Consider the following 17,283-nt stretch of genomic DNA (forward strand, 5'->3'; position numbering starts at 1 on the left):
GCTAAAGCAGTGAGTAGTGAATAGGGACGATTCAGCGTCAAGGGGAATTAGCATTAAAAACCACCCTGGGACTGTTTAGCATCTATGTAAATTTAACATGGACAAAAACCCCTGGGACTGTTTAGCGTCAAGGGAATTTAACATGGGAATATGGGACTGTTGAGCGTCAAGGGAAATTGAACAGGGTGGGTCTGTTGAGCGTCAAGGGGAAATGGAACAGGGTCGGGACCCTATTTTAATGCGGTCCCGACCTTATGGGTCTATGAAAATGGAACAGGGGAGAGGGATACAACACACACACACACACACACACACACACACACACTATAGACAACAGACATTTTTTAAAATAAAAAGGATAGGCAATGAAAAGTAAACTCTTTTCGAGGCATGGGAGTGGCCCTGAAAAGGGCCTTTGGTTTTATGTTAATATACCCTTAATATTAACATAGAGGGCATCTGTGACATCTTCTTCTTCTTAAGCTGCGCCTGACTGCAGGGCCATATTCTAACACCCTCTTTAGGCATCCTTGCCTCTCCACATATGTTCTTATCCACAGGCTAGTGTCTGTCCTGTGGACAACTGTCCACTTGGATCGGACATACATCGATATGTCCGTCTGGAACATCATTGATGAGATTAAAGTCGACGATTCAACTGTGGTCCACATGTTGGGGTGCCGAGAACAGGTGAAGGAATGCAGTGAACTGCGCTTATTTATAGGGAGAGGAAGGATTGAAACGGATTGAGTTGGTTAACCAATCCAAACACGCTTTACAAAATTCAGTCACTCCACGTCCAATCCGAAGAGAGTAGTCCGTGACGTCACATGGCCTATATAGATTCGCTAGCGCCTGTGCGCAGTCAATCCATGCGACAGTTTTTCAACATGACGGAAACTCAGAAAACGATAAATTGGGGTGCACCAGCCGTGGAGACTACCCAAGGGAACCCAGACTTACTTTCAGAAGAGGTAAATTGGGTTTTTGTGGATTTTCTTACCTCGCCAGAATTTGTTCCGAAACCTTCGTCATCTTCTCCTTCATTACTGCACGTGGAGAATTTTAGACAGAGACAGAAAGAAGAATTGGAGAAATTTATACAACAGGAAAAGGAAGCGGAACAAGCTTTTCTCCCACAGCAACAGCAGCAAGAAGAAGAGGTAAGAAAACAACAACAGCAGGAAGAAGCAGCAGCAAAGAAACAAGGGTGTGAAAGTCAAACGGTCACGGTACTGTTGGACATTTTAGCGGAGTTAAGAAGTCTGAAACAAATGCATTAGACTTCTTTATTACGACCGAAGAGAATACCACCTTCCCGAGCTAAACATTCCAACCCTGTGACTAAGCCTACCGTACCACCCTTAGTGATTTCAACCAAATCATCATCATCATCATCAACATTACGCAGTCCAGAAGTAGGCCTTGGCCGTGGCAAAGGCTTAAGGCAGTTAAAGTTGATTGTTTAAACTCACCCATACACCAAAAAGGCCCTTTTCAGGGCCACCCATGTCTCTCGAAAAGAGATAGACTTTCAGTTGCCAACATCCATTCAAACTAAAAAAAACCAACATTTTACCCCTATAGTACGTGTCTGTGTATGAGTGCGTGAGTATAGCTTCTTATTTTAAAATCAAAAACAAGAGACACTTACGTTTTATAGACTTTCTATACTGGTACAAATTTTACATTTCAATTCACAATTCACAACATAGCACTTTACAAAGTTCATAGACTTCTTCTGTCTCATTGTTCACTCTCTCTGTTTTTTCAATTTCTTCACCGTTACAGTCTTTTCCTCCTCTTCCTCCTCACTTTCTTCCCTTCTTCTTTTTTTTCTCCTGTTTCTTTTTCTTCACCTGTTTGCTTTCTTCCTCTCCATCACTCTCCTCTTCTTCTTCTTGCTCCTGTTGTTTCTTAGGGCAATCTGGAGACCAATGTCCTTTTTCTTGACAATAATAACAGGTATCTTGACTTTTGTCTCTTTTAGCCCCTGTTTTGCTTTTTTGACGGTATGGACACTCTGAAGACCAATGCCCTTTCTTCTGACAGATATAGCAAGTATCTTGACTTTTATCTCGAAAGGAAGGAGAGTAGTCCTACGACTGGTCTGAAGAAAATTTTCTAATGACCCCTCGCAACGCTCTGATGAAAGGTTCGATCTGTGTAGTCTCGTTCATCGCTCGGTTTGAGAGTGAAATGAATAGTGGAAGGACAAGACACACACCCTTTATATACGCTGGTCTGCCATGACTATGAAGTAGCCCATGGTGTTTAAACTTTAGTCATTTGACGTTTTGCTATCAAGATGAAACGATCCAATTCATTTAAGAAGAAAGAAGAAGACAGTAAGAGGCAGAAACGTGATCTATCGCCTCGTACCAGGGCTGAAGTCTTGGCACAATTTCATGCCAGTGATTTTGAAGAAGCCATGAGTGAATCAGAATCTAAACCCAGAGAGTTTTCCTCTAAACAAAGTTCACCATCCTTAGTCAACCCTGAAAAGTACGATTCCATTAAAGAGACGGAAAAGCGTCCCTCTAGAAAATTTAGAACCACGGCTTACAAATACACGGTGAAGTTTAAAGATTTCAAGGCTGAAGTACCGTTAGAGAAAGCAGAAGGGTTCATCACCGAGATGTGGGATTCTTTGCTCACCGCACTCAAGCGACAATGTCAACCCAAAGAAGACGATCGCTTGAGACTTTCCATACAACATGACGGTTTGATATCCCCTGTTTGGATCGAGTTTAGCAGCCCTGCAGAATTGACCGCTTCCAAAGTCATGGACAAGATTCAACACGTGCAACAATCCAATGACCAATTTGACATCACCGATGGAAAAGCCACACTGGAGATGACCCACGTCTCTCCTCCTCAAGGGACCGGACAAAGCAATAAAGTGTTATTGGTGAACGGTCGTCGCAGCACCAAAAAGAGCCTCGTCCAAATTCACAATTCTCAAGACCAGATGTGTTTAGCCAGGGCTATCGTGGTGGGACGAACCTTTGCCAACAAAAACGACACGGCAGAATGGAAAAGAGCCTGGAAAACTATTCAACAATCGGACCGAGCCAAACAACGAAACGAGGCAGAACTCCTGTTACAACAAGCCGGCTTGCCCAAAGACACACCCTGTGGCATTCCTGAGATGCAAAAATTGCAAGATATCCTAGCTCCACGCTACACCTTGAAAGTGCACCCTCAAGAAGTGCGCGGGCCTCTGTTGTTTCGAGGGAAAGACTTTAAGGATGGAAAATACATTCACCTCTATCATCACGATGAACATTTCGATACCATTACCAGTATCACCGGATTCCTGGGATACGGTTATTACTGTGAGAAATGTGACTATGGCTATAACAATCGAGAGCAACACAAACATTGTGGATCGAAATGCTCAGGATGTTTGGCCTCTCAACCCTGTCTGAAGGAAGGGCAAGAACGAGTGCATTGTCCTGCTTGTCTGCGCACGTTAGTAGTAAATAGGGATACATTAGCGACAATGGGAATTAGCATTACAGACCCCCCTGGGAACGATTAGCGACAATGGAAATTTAACATGGAGAAAAATCGTGGGTCAGATTAGCGACAAGGGGAATTAACATGGGGAATAAATCGTGGGTCACTCTAACGACAAGGGGAATTTAACATGGAACTATAGTGTGGGTCTGTCTAGCGACAAAGGGAAATTAACATGGGGAATAGAGTTTGGGCTTTTGGGATTTTTTATTTTTAAAAAAAGTTTTTTTTAAAATTTAAATTTAAATTTAAATTTAAAAAAGGGGTAGGCAATTGAAAGGCTATCTCTTTTCGAGAAATATGGCTGGCCCTGAAAAGGGCCTTTGGGTTTATTCTGCTTCTTCTTCTATTTCCTCCATTTCCTCATCCATGCCCTAATCTTTTCCCAAATTCCTTTGTTCTTCCTTTTTTCTTTTTCAGGTAACCAGTCTGGGTGACCCATAGCCCTGAACTTCTCTTGTATCTTGATCCAATTTTGATTGACTTTGTCAAAGGCCTCTTTCTTCTTTATTGTTTCCTTATCCTGTTTTTCTTGACTCCATTTTTCTTTTATCTTTTTCACCTCTTCAGTCATCACTTGTTTCATTATTTCTTCTCCTTTTTTCAACCTGTTCAGTCCCCTCTTCATATATGACAACTCCGTCCAATACACTATATGTTCTAGGAAGCACCGGACTTGGATGACATAATCCAGTGCTTCCTTCAAACTCCCCACTCTGACATAAGGTGGGTCAATAAATCCTCTTGATTTGTTGACTTCATCTTCTATCATTCCTTCTATTATATGTCTGGCGGTTTTTATACGTTCGACTTGACTGGTTACCAAGTGTTCTTTATCTTCATACTCCCATTCCTTTTGTATCCTTTCTATAGCGTATTCTGCATCTATTATCCAGAAATAGACATGCCTCAATTGATTAAATAAATCAGTCACTTGCGTCATCTTGTCTAGATTATTCTTTGTAGAATGGTTTGAACGACGAATACTGTGGGTTCTTATACTGAAAGCGCGGACGTGAAGGAAAACATCCCCCTAAAAACATAAAATTGATCTTACCTAGATCATGACCAAGCAACGCGCGGACGTGAATGAAAACATCCCCCACTTTTCTCATTTCATATAATCAAACCCAAACTATACTCTCCACATACGCTAAGAAACAATAAAGAAACCCATAATCTACTATTCACACAAACTTCCTTGAACATTTACAAACAAAAAACACACAAACACATACACTCTCACTATCAATAAAGAGTTAGTGTTTATATTCACACTACTCTACCTACACACATTGGCAAATTAATAGTTATTTCTTTTCTAGAGTATTGGGTAGCCCTTAAAAGGGCTGTTTTTTTAAAACTCCAGATGCACCTATCTAATGGTTGCACCTTCCTGGCCTGGCGCCACACACGCATCTTCTTCCCCAGTCTCCTTTCACCTTTCTTCTGGGGAGCGCAGAGGGAGGATGATTCGCTTCAACACCCCAATCCTCTGTCTCGGGAATATTGTACGACATCCTCTCTTCTAGTTTCTTTTCCTCCTCTTCCCTCTGTCTTCTCTCCTCCTCTTCGTTCTTCATTCTTTCCTCTTCTACTATAGCCTCCGCGGCCAGTTCATTTAACAGGCGCCTGACATATTCCAGATGTATCTGGAGTTCAAGAAGTTTGCTTATTCTGGTATTCATTCTGGTGTTGATCAATCAACATGGGTAGCTAGACTGCCCAGCGAGTTTCAATTTATAGTGAAAGCGCGGACGTGAAGAAAAACATCCCCCTAAAAACATAAAATTGATCTTACCTAGATCATAACCAAAAAAACAACAACGCGCGGACCTAAAAGAAACACTCACTCACTTTTTTATGCTACCCATCACTATTTTAAATTTTTTTTTATAAATCACTTCAATTGACTATCCACATACGCAAAGCAATCCAATCTAACTCCTAATCTACACCTGAAACACCAAAAAAAAAAAGACATCATTTTAATCTACTATCCATACCAACCTACTTAACCACTTACAAACACAAACACACAAACACATACCCTCACATTTTTTAAAAAAAGAGTTAGTGTTTATTTTCACACTACTCTACCTACACGCATTGGCAAATGGATTGTTATTTCTTTTCTAGAGTATTGGGGTAGCCCTGAAAAGGGCTGTTTTTTTGTTTGCTATGGCATTCTTTTTTTAGTTTCTAAGAATGCGATGTCCTCTGATTATAGACTTTCTGGCAATAGGTCTGCTTCTTCGGAAAGAGAAGAAGAAATCTTTGGTGTCGATACGGCAATCGACAAAGCCTCTGTCAGCTTCAGGTTGCTGCTGCTGTTGTTGTTGCTGCTGTTGCTGCTGTCTCTGAAGTCTGTACTTCTCTGTCCATTCTTCTTTTTCCCTGTTCATTTCTTCTCTGAAGAGCTCTTCTATCAGGTCTTCAGTGATTTTTAACATTCTCACATTCTCTATTTCTTCTGGCTTCGGTATCAGACTGTGTCTGACCCTATGCAAATTCACGTAGGCTTCGTTGAGCTTAGCTAGTTTGGAGCACATCTTCGTAGGAGGATGGGTCGACAATGGATGGTTAGACTGGAAACAACCCCGGTTCTTAAAGTCAAAGCGCAGACGTGAAGGAAAACATCCCCCACACGGTTTTTGAGTCGCAACGTTTAGTGAGTGTCATGAGAGGGATAGTAAGAAATGAAAGAGCATCAATCCAACATTCTTATAGCTAAACAAAAGACAAAGGCATTTTTTTTCAAAACACAACATTTTTTATTCAAAAATCACTTAACACTAAACAACAACTCTAACATTTTTAACAATAATCCAACAATATAACATCAAACAATTTTTTCAAAACACAACATTTTTTATTCAAAAATCACTTAACACTAAACAACAACTCTAACATTTTAAACAATAATCCAACAATATAACATCAAACAATTTTTTTCAAATCACAAACATTTTTTTCTTAATTGACAGTCTACTTTAAACAGGGCTGACAACGTTGTGAATGAAATTGTGATTTCCACTGTAGGAAATCATTAGGCCATTGATGGACACTACGTTTCCTAGCTTGAGACAAAAGATAAGCATAATGGTCACAAAACCATCGATCTACTTTCACATCGTTTCTAGTAGAAGAACGAGGATCAAAATGAGTCACTAAATGTTCTAAGGAATAGCCCAGGCTGCGATGATGCAGAAAATACACACAGTACTGTCCACACACCAAGGAATCTGTGCCTTGTAATTTCACATTATTGAATCGGGTGGTCTGAGCATTTCTTCTCATAAAGTCGATGATATCGTCTTCCAAAGGGGGCAATCCGTACGAATCGAAATATTCCACACATCCTTCTTCAGGAAAGTAGACGGCTACCCAGTGGGTTCCTGGGAGATGACTGTCGTCCGTGTTGATCACGTAAGCTTGATGGTCTTTAGGTTTGCGATGAGGGAGTTCATCTTTAGCACAGACGACAGGATTCCTAGAAGCCGTATACGAACTGTGGTTCAAAAGGTAATAAAGTTCCCAGGTATCCATTGTTTTCTGTGTGGTTTTTTTCTTCTTTACAGGTAATAATACGTTGTCAATTCGATCCTGACTTTTTGCCTGAAAATGTCTGACAAATAACCGTTTCTTCGTTTCGTCTCCTCACTCTGATTCAGGAGAGCTTCGATACGATGGATCTCTTGAGTGGTTAATGGTGGACAAGAATGTTCACGCAAGTCTTTATACCACTGGTGCAGCACGTCTTTGTCCGAGATGAGACTCCAAGCTTCGTCCAGATACTCGTCCAATTTTTCTTCTTGACTCAGCATCAGGCATTTATCGTGTTGAATTTGACTGGGATGATCGTTTTGACATCCATAGCAATTTTTCTTGATCAATTCCGTCATTTTTCCACCAAGTGTTTGGCAAAACAGGAGACTAAATGGGCTTCTTGTTCTGGCCATCTTGATTTCATCATGATCACTTCTTCTTTTTCCACGGTCTCCTCACATTCCATGTCAGAAGTTTCTCCACTAGGTAAAGAAGGATAACAGTCTTCCATAGCTTCTAATAGTCTAGAATGACTTCTCTCAAACTGTTGATTTCTATGGTATTATCGAATTCTGCATACAGGATGACGTTCACTGTCTGTTTCAGTGGTTCTGCAAACTGAAGTTCCACACGAATCTGGCCTGATTTTATAGGGTGGAAATGTCCCTCGTCGCTGCCTTGGTCTGGAGTGAAATCGAAAGCCCACAAAGCATAGCCTCCTGCATAATTCTCGTACGTAATGCCGTGACTGGTGTTGGTTCCTAACTGGCCGGTGGCTTCGTACAGGGACAAGTACGATCTCAAGTAATTCTTCTTATCGGGAGAAAAGTCAGGTTCGAAAGGTCGGGTACACAAGGTCTTGCCATCGCGACTGGCTTCGATTTTCTTCACCTTGAAGTGTTGAAAGTTGAAAGGATTTTTAGTGAAGGCTCCGTTGAAGGCTTCATTCTCGATGATACCAAGGATCAAACGTTTGGGTAACTGTCCTTGGAACAGATGATCTTCGATCATGGAATGATGTCCAACGGGAATGGTGAAGGTTTTCACTTCCACGCGTCGTATGGGATACTTAGCGGTCGTTCTGCTCAATGTTTGACTGATGTCGTTACCCACTTTAGGTAACACTTCCATGCGTCGTACGTAGAGCCTGGCTTCCTCGATGACAGTTTTGCAAGCAGTAGTACCTATCAAATGGAAAGTGGCACTGCTACGATTCAGTCTCAGGCGAACATTCACCCCGTTTAGCAAATATTTCTCTTGTAACCACATGTCCAAATGCAAACGTTCCATCAGTTCTAAACTTTTGTTGAGTCCTATGATTCTGTTTCTTCGTTCTATAAATCCGCCATTGTTGTCTTTCTTTTCATCAGTTTCGAAATTTTCGAACTTTTCAGCTTCGTCAACTTCCCATAGTACAGAGGCATTGAGATGAGATTTCTTGGCGTCTATTCCGTACGTCAAGAGATTTTCCAAGTACGCTCGATAAGGGTAAGTATCCATGCTGCTGCTGACCAGTTTGTTGTTCAAGTACAAGTCCACTCCGCTAAACAAGGAATGCATGAAATTGTTGACGGGAGCTATTACCTCATCGCCATCTAGGGTCGAATTGTCCTCATCGACAACTTTGACTTTCAAGTACAAGTAACTGCTATTCAGATCGATGTAATCTTCGGGCTGTCCTTTGATTTCAAACTCGATGGGAGCTGAGGCTGTCAATGAGGAGACGGGGTGAAATTCCACCCATTGGGATTCTTGCATGGTCATCATGGTGGGGGGCATGGCAAACAGATCCAGTTCCGTCTTGGAACAAGCACAAGATTCTCGGTGCATCATTTTTTTTCTGTGTTTCAATAATCGAAAACGTCTAAGTCTCGAACGGTTCTTCTTTTCTTGGCCTTTCTCGCTTGAAGTCTGGTGAAAAGGTGTTTTCTTCGTCGTCTCTTTCTGCCTTGTCCTTGCTGAATGCCTGACTCGGTAGCGTGCAGGGCATTTATAGGTGTGTCTCGTCGGCCTAAAATGTCTTTGCCCGTTTGCAGCAAGACATTTTTGCCAGCCCTCATGAAGGCTTCTTTAGGGTTTTGTTTGTCGATGATGACATTTTGGAGAAATTCTTTGCCTTGCGTCAGTGCCGCATCTTTCAAGGCGTGCAATCCGCGTGTCACCATCGGTTTCAACACCGGAGCCACCGAACGAAAGGCCGATTTTAACATGTCTCCTAAACCGTGTTCTCGCTGTCGTGCAACCCCTCGGTACACTGGATACATGACTTCCTTACGAGTCGTGAGAAAACCGTTTTCTAAAATGGCGTTTCACCGTGACTTTTCCTTTGGTGAATGGAATATTTTGTCCCAAATATCCTTTTATAGTAATGTTGACCGTGTCCAAATACGACTTGCTGACAGGTAAATAGTGAGTATGGACAAATTCGCGGTGGACGTGGTAAGTGTTTCCACCTTCCTCGCCAGCGTTTGCGGCAGAATCCACTTTGAAAGGAATGACACGCAGTAACGGCACGGAGGTGTGTCCCACCACGTTGTATTCCACCACATCAGAGTACACAAACATCAAATTCAGTCCTTGGTTCAGTTCTACCGGGGTACGAAATACTTGGCAAAAGTCTCGTTGTCAGAAATGACTGGTAATTCGGGTTGTGTTTTTTGTTCTACTTTCTTCCTCAGCTCCATGTCACCGCCCAGCATGCCAAACAATTCAGGACAAAATAAGAAAGACATGATTTTGGGCCCCTCAGGAAATTTTATCAGGAAGCGACGAGCTATTTTGTGGTACTCCAGGGTGACACTTTTTTGACACTTTCCAAAGCTTTCAGAAACACACCATTAAACCTGGTGGCTATGGTGCTGACCAAATGTTGACCACTAAAATAATAGCCTGGGGGAATGAACAAGTGATAGGTGGTCCACTTTAGATTTTGTGTGCTACGGGTTTTCTTGTCATATTTGCTATGGGTATCCATCCACTGTTGCACTTGCTCGTCATGAACTTCCACATCAAATTTATTTTGATTGGAAAGGACATTGAGGACTTGGGTCGGGTGAATCATTTCTACTAAAACCACTTCCCAATGGGCTTCGTGATCTAAGGGGATGGCTTGAGGTAATTTGGCCGTGTAACAGCACAACGTGTTGTGGGGAAACACCTCCATGGAACTGTCACTGGGTAAGGTTAAGTAAAATTGGTTTTCGTGACTCATAATTCCAGAGTTCTGTGGCTGTCCGAGGGGATATTACTGGACGTCAGAGGCGTGTCTCCACCCAAAATGGGGTTCTGGGTGTTATTGGAGTGGTGACTGACACTGGCACTGGACACAAGGTTCCCGTTCGAGGAGAATTTCAGGGAGGGATTGGGAAGCAGGTAACCGATGCAACTGCTCAATAAAATGGTCCACAATTGTTTGTCTCCTTGTTGCAAACTCAAATTGGCAATGGCTGCCCCGATGACACAATACACCACGAAGATTTGGCAGAAAAAGACGATTTGCGTTTTAGGCACACGTTCTCCACACCACACCCACAAGGGTTGTTTTTCTAAATCTTGCACAGAAGAACTGGGTGAAGAAGGAGTGGTCGACGTAGCTGCGTCTGCTGTGTGAAAGGGCATGATGGTCACTTCTTCTTTTTATAGTCGATGACTTGCGAAGCGTCGATCCAAGAATCAAAACTGGGTGGATATCCTTTCCAACGTACTTTGACTTCTTTGACACGTCGTTTGCCCACTTTACGGGTTCTGCGTTCGAGAATGCTTTCGATGTCGTACACGTCGTCTTCTTTTTTGGTGACATGTTGTAACTCGGGCAAATAAAACGTTCCTTTGAGCACTTCTCCATTCATGTCTTCGAATTTATAGACGGCAGGATGACGGCCATGCACTCGTCCAGTGACGCGAAACAATTCGGTCGTCCAGTTAGGTAAGTAACCTTTGTCGAAAGTGCGTTTGGTTTTGCCAATGCGCACCCAATCTCCTACGGCCAAGTCTCCACTTTTCTTGGGGACAGCCCTCGTCGGGGACGTACCAAACAGGCGCTCAAACACCAACACTTCGTTGTCGGGAGTCACGTCTTGCGGGGCACGTCCGATGCTTCGATGGTAAGATTGGTTGTACGCTTGCACCAGGTGAGGTAAGATGTCGATGTACTTCAGAGTGTGGTGATGTGTAAAATATTTCCACATGCGTTCTTTCAAAGTGCGTTGAAAACGTTCCACGATGCTGGCTTTGGTTTCGGGATTCTCGGTGGTCAAAAAATGAATGTCACGTTTCTTTAATTCTTTTTGGAAAGCTTGGTTCAAAAATTCGGTGCCTTTGTCCGTTTGCCATCGAAGAGGGTGACGACCGCTTTGTTTCAGCACCCGTTGCAGGGCTCGCACTAACTCGCTGCTGGATTTGGAAGTCAAGGGCACGACCCAGGCAAATTTGGAAAAGACGTCGATGACACAAAACAAATATTTGTAGCCACGATTGTAGCTGGCCAAATGAGAGACATCGGCTAAATCGGCTTGCCATTGATGATCGATGCCTTCCACTCGGGTGCGACTTCTGGCAAACATGCGTCGAATGGGTTTGTGTAAAGTGTAGGTAGCTTGTTCTTGTAACCATCGTTGCACTTGAGGTAAACGGAGACTTTTCAGTCGAGTTTTAGCAGCACGATACAATTTTTGAACTCCTGCGTAACCTGCAGGATGGGAGGGATCGTAGTAAATGCTGGCTAAGACTTTTTCCATTTTTTGTGTGTTAATAAGTCACCCACTCTTCGGTGATGCTACTTTGGGTGGGACGGGAGGGTGGTTTGGAAACGGATTTACGTGTCCGATGGGCTACGGGAGTAGAAGTCGAAGGTAGTGGTGGAGGTGGAGGTGGGAATGGAATGGCTTTGGTTTTCTTTTCTTTTTTCGCTTCTGGTTTCCCTTCTTTCTTTTTCACTTCTGTCGAAGGAGGAGTGGACATCATCTTTTTAACCCAAGCTTTCATTTCTTCTCGTTGGGGTGTGGGGGACGGTGTCAGCAAGGATGCTGCAATCTTACTTGAAATGGGAGCTGCTGACGGTGTTTGAAACACTTCTCGCATCTCTTCTTCCTCAGGTCTTCGTGAGGTAGCATCTCTGGTGACCCCTGGGGATGGTAGTAGTGGTGGTGGTGGTGGTAATAATGATGGTGCTGGACTTTTCATCAAGGTCTTAAAATCTTTCAATGTGGGTAGAGCTGTTTCGTCTAAAGCTTTCTGGTGAAAGAGTTGCAGTCGTTGCAAGAGTTGACCGTACTTTTGCGATTTTTCTGTTTCGGACAAATCTTGGCGATCCATCAAGGACTGTAATTCGTGTTGTAACTGGGACATCTCGCTCAAATTGGGATTGGGAGGTAAATGCGCGGTGCGTTGTTCTTGCCACCGATGGTATTCCATCCATTGTTTGTAAGGCACTAAAGCTAGTTTTCGTCCTTCCATGGGGTTGTCAGGGGTCGATTCTGAGATCTTGGGACTTCCGAGGGCCTTTTAATCTTGCTCCCACCAGTCCTCCCAACATGGTTCCCAAGACTCCTTTCAGTATGGGGCCTAACAAGAGAGGCGAAATGCGTCCACGTTGCACTAACATCTTCTTCTTTTGACGAATGGGAATTTTCTTTCGAACCATTTGGCGAAGAACGTGACGATGTTTGCCTAAGCATTGTTTCTGGTCTTTGGACAAAGGGATCGTGCCTTTCAAAACGTTCAAACAACATTCGCACACGGTATCGATGACCTCTTTGGAGGCTGTTTGAATGAGTTTTTTTCGCAGGGGTGGAGAAGCTTTGGACAGGACAGATAACATGTCCCCATGTTTGGCTAAACGTGGTGGTAGTCCTTTCCTTTTCTTTCCTTGGGGTTTTCTGGAGGGTGACATCTTTGAGTCTTCAGGAGCACCCAAAAAAACACTGATACCCTACTTGGTCACAGGCCTTTTTTATACTGGAACGCGTCGCCACTGATTGTCTTTACGGCGTATCAGTTTGAGGACAGGCATGACACGTCGTGCAGGGGTACGCAACGGACTAAATCGAGCCAGTTCTTGCTTGGACAAATCCAGTAAACTTTGTAACATGCCCGATCTTTCATGGACTTTGATTTTGGGAGAAGGTACTTTGTGAGCAGCAGCCACTGCCACTAAATTGGAGGGTCCTGCCACTGGGGAAGTTCTTTTTGGGGTCATCAACGGAGAAGTTCTTGGTGTGATCAACGTCTCCAAGTACTCTTCAGTTCCTGGTGTCATCAACGGAGAAGTGGATAAACGTGAGGCTGTCGGAGACACAGTCACCGACGTGGCAGATCGTGGTTTGCGAGTGTAAGGTTGCGTCCTGGCCGAAGTGCCTCTCTTGCGACTAGTTTTCTTCTGTGGACTTTTCTTTTTCTGGGGACTTTTTCTCTGTTTCTTTTTCTGGGGGCTTCTTTTCTTTTTCCGGGGTGGTGTCTGGTCAGAGGAGGGTCCTGCCACTGGAGAAGTTCTCCTTGGGGACCTGGTCTTTTTCTTCTTGGGGCTTCGTTGGACTTTTGTCTTGGGGATAACTTTGGGGGCATTAGGATCCCATCTTAAGAGTGAGCGAAGGATGACCCCTCCTAGAGTACCGCTCCCTCCAGGTTTCAAAATGATTTGTTTTTTGGTTTGAGTGTCGATGCGGGGATCGGCCAGTTGGACCAAAGCGACTTTGTTTCGATCAAAAAAGCGTTTGGTTTGATGAGGAATCTGAATGATTCCTTGGAGTATTTGACGTGCCGTCACCGTGAACCATCGTAAGACTTCTTTGAGACTAGCTTCTAAGACACGAGCTCGTGTTTGTGGATCTTTTTCTCGACTGATGGCATACAAGGCACGAATCAATTTGACGGGAAGATGCGACTGAAGGGACGTCACGTTCGCACTGAGAGTGAGACAGACGAAAAAGGGTCTGAGGTTTTTATAGATTTTTTTATGGGGAGTGAAATGAAGTCGAGGACGGAGACGTGTACAGGACAGGCCCTCCGTCTTGGCACCAGTGGTGAAACAAGTGGGTACGAAATCGCAAATCCTCGGGAGTCGTAGGTTTCAAATCGACGAGTAAATAGGCGTGTGGAGTTTGAGTGGCATCGTCGTAGGCCTGAGTCAGCCAAGGCGTTCCTAACTGTTTGGCTAAGACTTGCACTTGCGATTTATCTCGAGGGCTTTTAAACAAGACCACGTAATGCGCATTGAGACTGATGGTGCGATGGGCTTTACTTTGTTGAAACAAATTTTGGGTGATGTAAACGACACTGGCATTACGGTGATGCCCTTTGCGCGTGAACCACAGTTTAATTTCTTCTTCGTCTTCTCCTAACATGTCGTCGAAAATGACCAAATGGGTTTGACGGGAGTCAGAGACGATTCCGTCGTCTTCTTTAGGAATGCCTTCCACAAACACGATGGAATCGCCTTGACTTTCTCGCAAGAGGTTGTACGCCGATTGCCACTCTTTGTAACACCACACGATCCGTTGAGGTGGCCGATCGATCAAATGATGTTTATGTTCGATCAAACGTTTGACGAATTCGGTTTTGCCTGAACCGCTAGGTCCAGCAATGAGCATGTTAAAGGGATGGCGAAGATACAAAGCCTCCCAACTGGCACGATCTAAGTGTTCGTCGATGACTTTGACAGTAGAGGAAGAGGGAGCAGAGACAGCAGAGGTAGCCATGGTGTGAGAAATGTCACTTGTGACACGAAAAACAAACAAGACAAGAGTTTATATACTTTTTCAGAACAAGTTTATTGAATGTTTTTTTTCAAACATGAATACGAAAGACAAAAATACATAAAAGCCAAAGGCTAAAGTACAAGAATAAAAGGCACATGCTAACCATGAACGTGGAATAAAAACAAGTGTCTGTACAACAACCACATGTTTTGGGTAAAGTTCTAACCAGTTCTATAGTAGGGGGTAAGGTCACACAAGTGTCCTCCCGAAAGGGTCTTTCAGGCCTCTCCACGACAGTCCTGTCCTGGGTGACGGGTTCTTCTGGCACCGTCACTAACACAGGTTGAAAAGTAACTTTTTTCCTTGAATAACGTGCATACTGGGTCACCTCTTGGGTCCAAGCCAAACCAATCTGGTTTCTTCTTCGTCAACGACATGGTAAGTTACTTCAATGAACAATGAACTATCGATCTTGCCTAGGGTTCCTTTTTATATACAGACCAATACCGACGTGACCGTACGGCAACGTAAAGTGATTGGGAAGTCGCACTCGCTTCTGGTATACAATTTGATAGACTTTTTCCAAGGGTCGACTGATGATGTGGTGAGTGGGTAAACGTACAATCTTGTTCGGTTGATAGGTGGTCACTTTAAAGTTTCCATCCTCTCCCGATTGCAAGGCTTCTTTCAATACCCCAAAGTTGACCACTCGACTGGTACGATGATTCAGAGTCAGTCCTTTCACTTTGCACGTCGTGTGCACTTCTCCTTGTTTGTCCCGATATTCGTAGCCGTAATTTTTGGGGCCGCCACTGACGAAACTTAGAATCTTGTCGTCGGGATGCTCGTCTGTCCAGGCTCCTAAACGGTCTCCTTCGATGTCAGGGTGCTGTTGACTCGGGTGATGGATGTAAATGCAACTGTCCGTGTCAAAGTACAGGATGCGTTCTTCTAACAGTTCTAAAGCTTCGTACAATTTTAAGCGAGCATGAGCTGTCACGTAAGCCGCAATGATGACATTTCCAAAAGGGTCGTCTTGTACAAAGTCCAGATCTTCTTCGTAATTGACCAAGATCAAATCCTCTCGAACGACGTCCACGTGTTTCGTGTATTTGGTTTTGTCGTGAATCATCTGGAAGTAGCGGGAAGGTTCTGTCAAATATTCCGTCTTGGGTAAACACGGTCGTTGTGCCATTTTACCCCACAAGCAATTTAACATCACTTTGGCAAACGATCGCCTGCCTTCGTTTTTTTCGATGTGGTCTAAAGAGATGCCTTCTTGTTCGTAGTATTTCTCTTTGAATTGTATTTGGTCTTCGGGAGTGTGACACCAGGAAGGATAGCCGCTCGCTTCTTGTTTCAGTTTCAAAAAGGCATCCACGTAGTCTGCGAAAATGCCTTTCTGAGTAGGTCACCCTTGTGGTACTGTTGTGTCTTGGGAAAGTGGCAAATTTCGTACATTTCTAACAGTTGGTATCCCATGTCCAGAGCTTTGAACAATTCCACGCTGACCCAGGTTCCCGTCAAGGCACGTTCTTCCTGGCTGTGATGGCAAGGTTGGTCCTGGTTGCACGTTTCGGTACAAGTACGGCACAAGGGAAACATAAGTTTGCCTTGACAATGGTGAGGTAAGACGGGATGGTATAGGTTCGTGGGAGGCAAAACTTTACACTTGATCAAGCCTTCGTATTGTCGAATGTTTTTCAGGTCGATGTGTTCCGTCAGCAATTGCGGGTGCCCTACGGGAAAGCGACAATATTTGCACACGTAGGGATACAGCGAACACACGTCCAAGTATTTGATTTCTTCTCCTTTCTCTTCGTCGGCTTGGTACAGCAAACAGGTGGCATTGGTCCTTCCTCCGTACAAACTATCCCTCGGGTTCAACGGGTCCATGAACTGGTAACTTTCCACGAGGCGTTTAAACTCGGGATCTGTTTTCAAACGGTGATCGTACTCGTGTTCCCACATTTCCACCACTTGGTATCCTTGCTGTTCTAACTTTAGGCGTCGCTGACAAGTGTCCTGGTACAAGTCTTCCATGGTTCGTTGCAAAAACTGATTTTTAGTGTCACGGTCAGGGGAACAGACGGGACATCCGTGAAATAAGCAACCGTTAAACTCGTACACGATCTTGGGGTTTTCTAAGTCCCAGCCATCTACCGAATACGTTCCGATGGCCTTTTCGCCTCCTCCGTTGCGGGCATGCTGAATCCATTTGTCTTCTTTGTCGCACAAGTAATGTAACCAGCGTAGGGCTTTGACCGAGTATTGACGTTTGACATAGTGGGTCGTTTGAGGACTGATGACAGCCACGGTGTTTTCAGGCATGAATCGTTGCCGGTACACTAAGGAACACGCTTTGGCAATGGTGCAAGCTTCTTTCAAAGGATCGACCCCTCCGTGTTCCATGAACAGTTCTCGAAATTTTCCACAGCAACGTCGTAAAATGTCCACGTCGGAACGACAATACTTTAGCATTTCTTCCTGAAAGTCGAAAGGGTCCGAGGCGTGAGCC

Source organism: Sinohyriopsis cumingii, chromosome 18 (assembly GCF_028554795.1).
Source record: "Sinohyriopsis cumingii isolate HCF-2022 chromosome 18, ASM2855479v2, whole genome shotgun sequence".
Lineage (NCBI taxonomy): Eukaryota > Metazoa > Mollusca > Bivalvia > Unionida > Unionidae > Sinohyriopsis > Sinohyriopsis cumingii.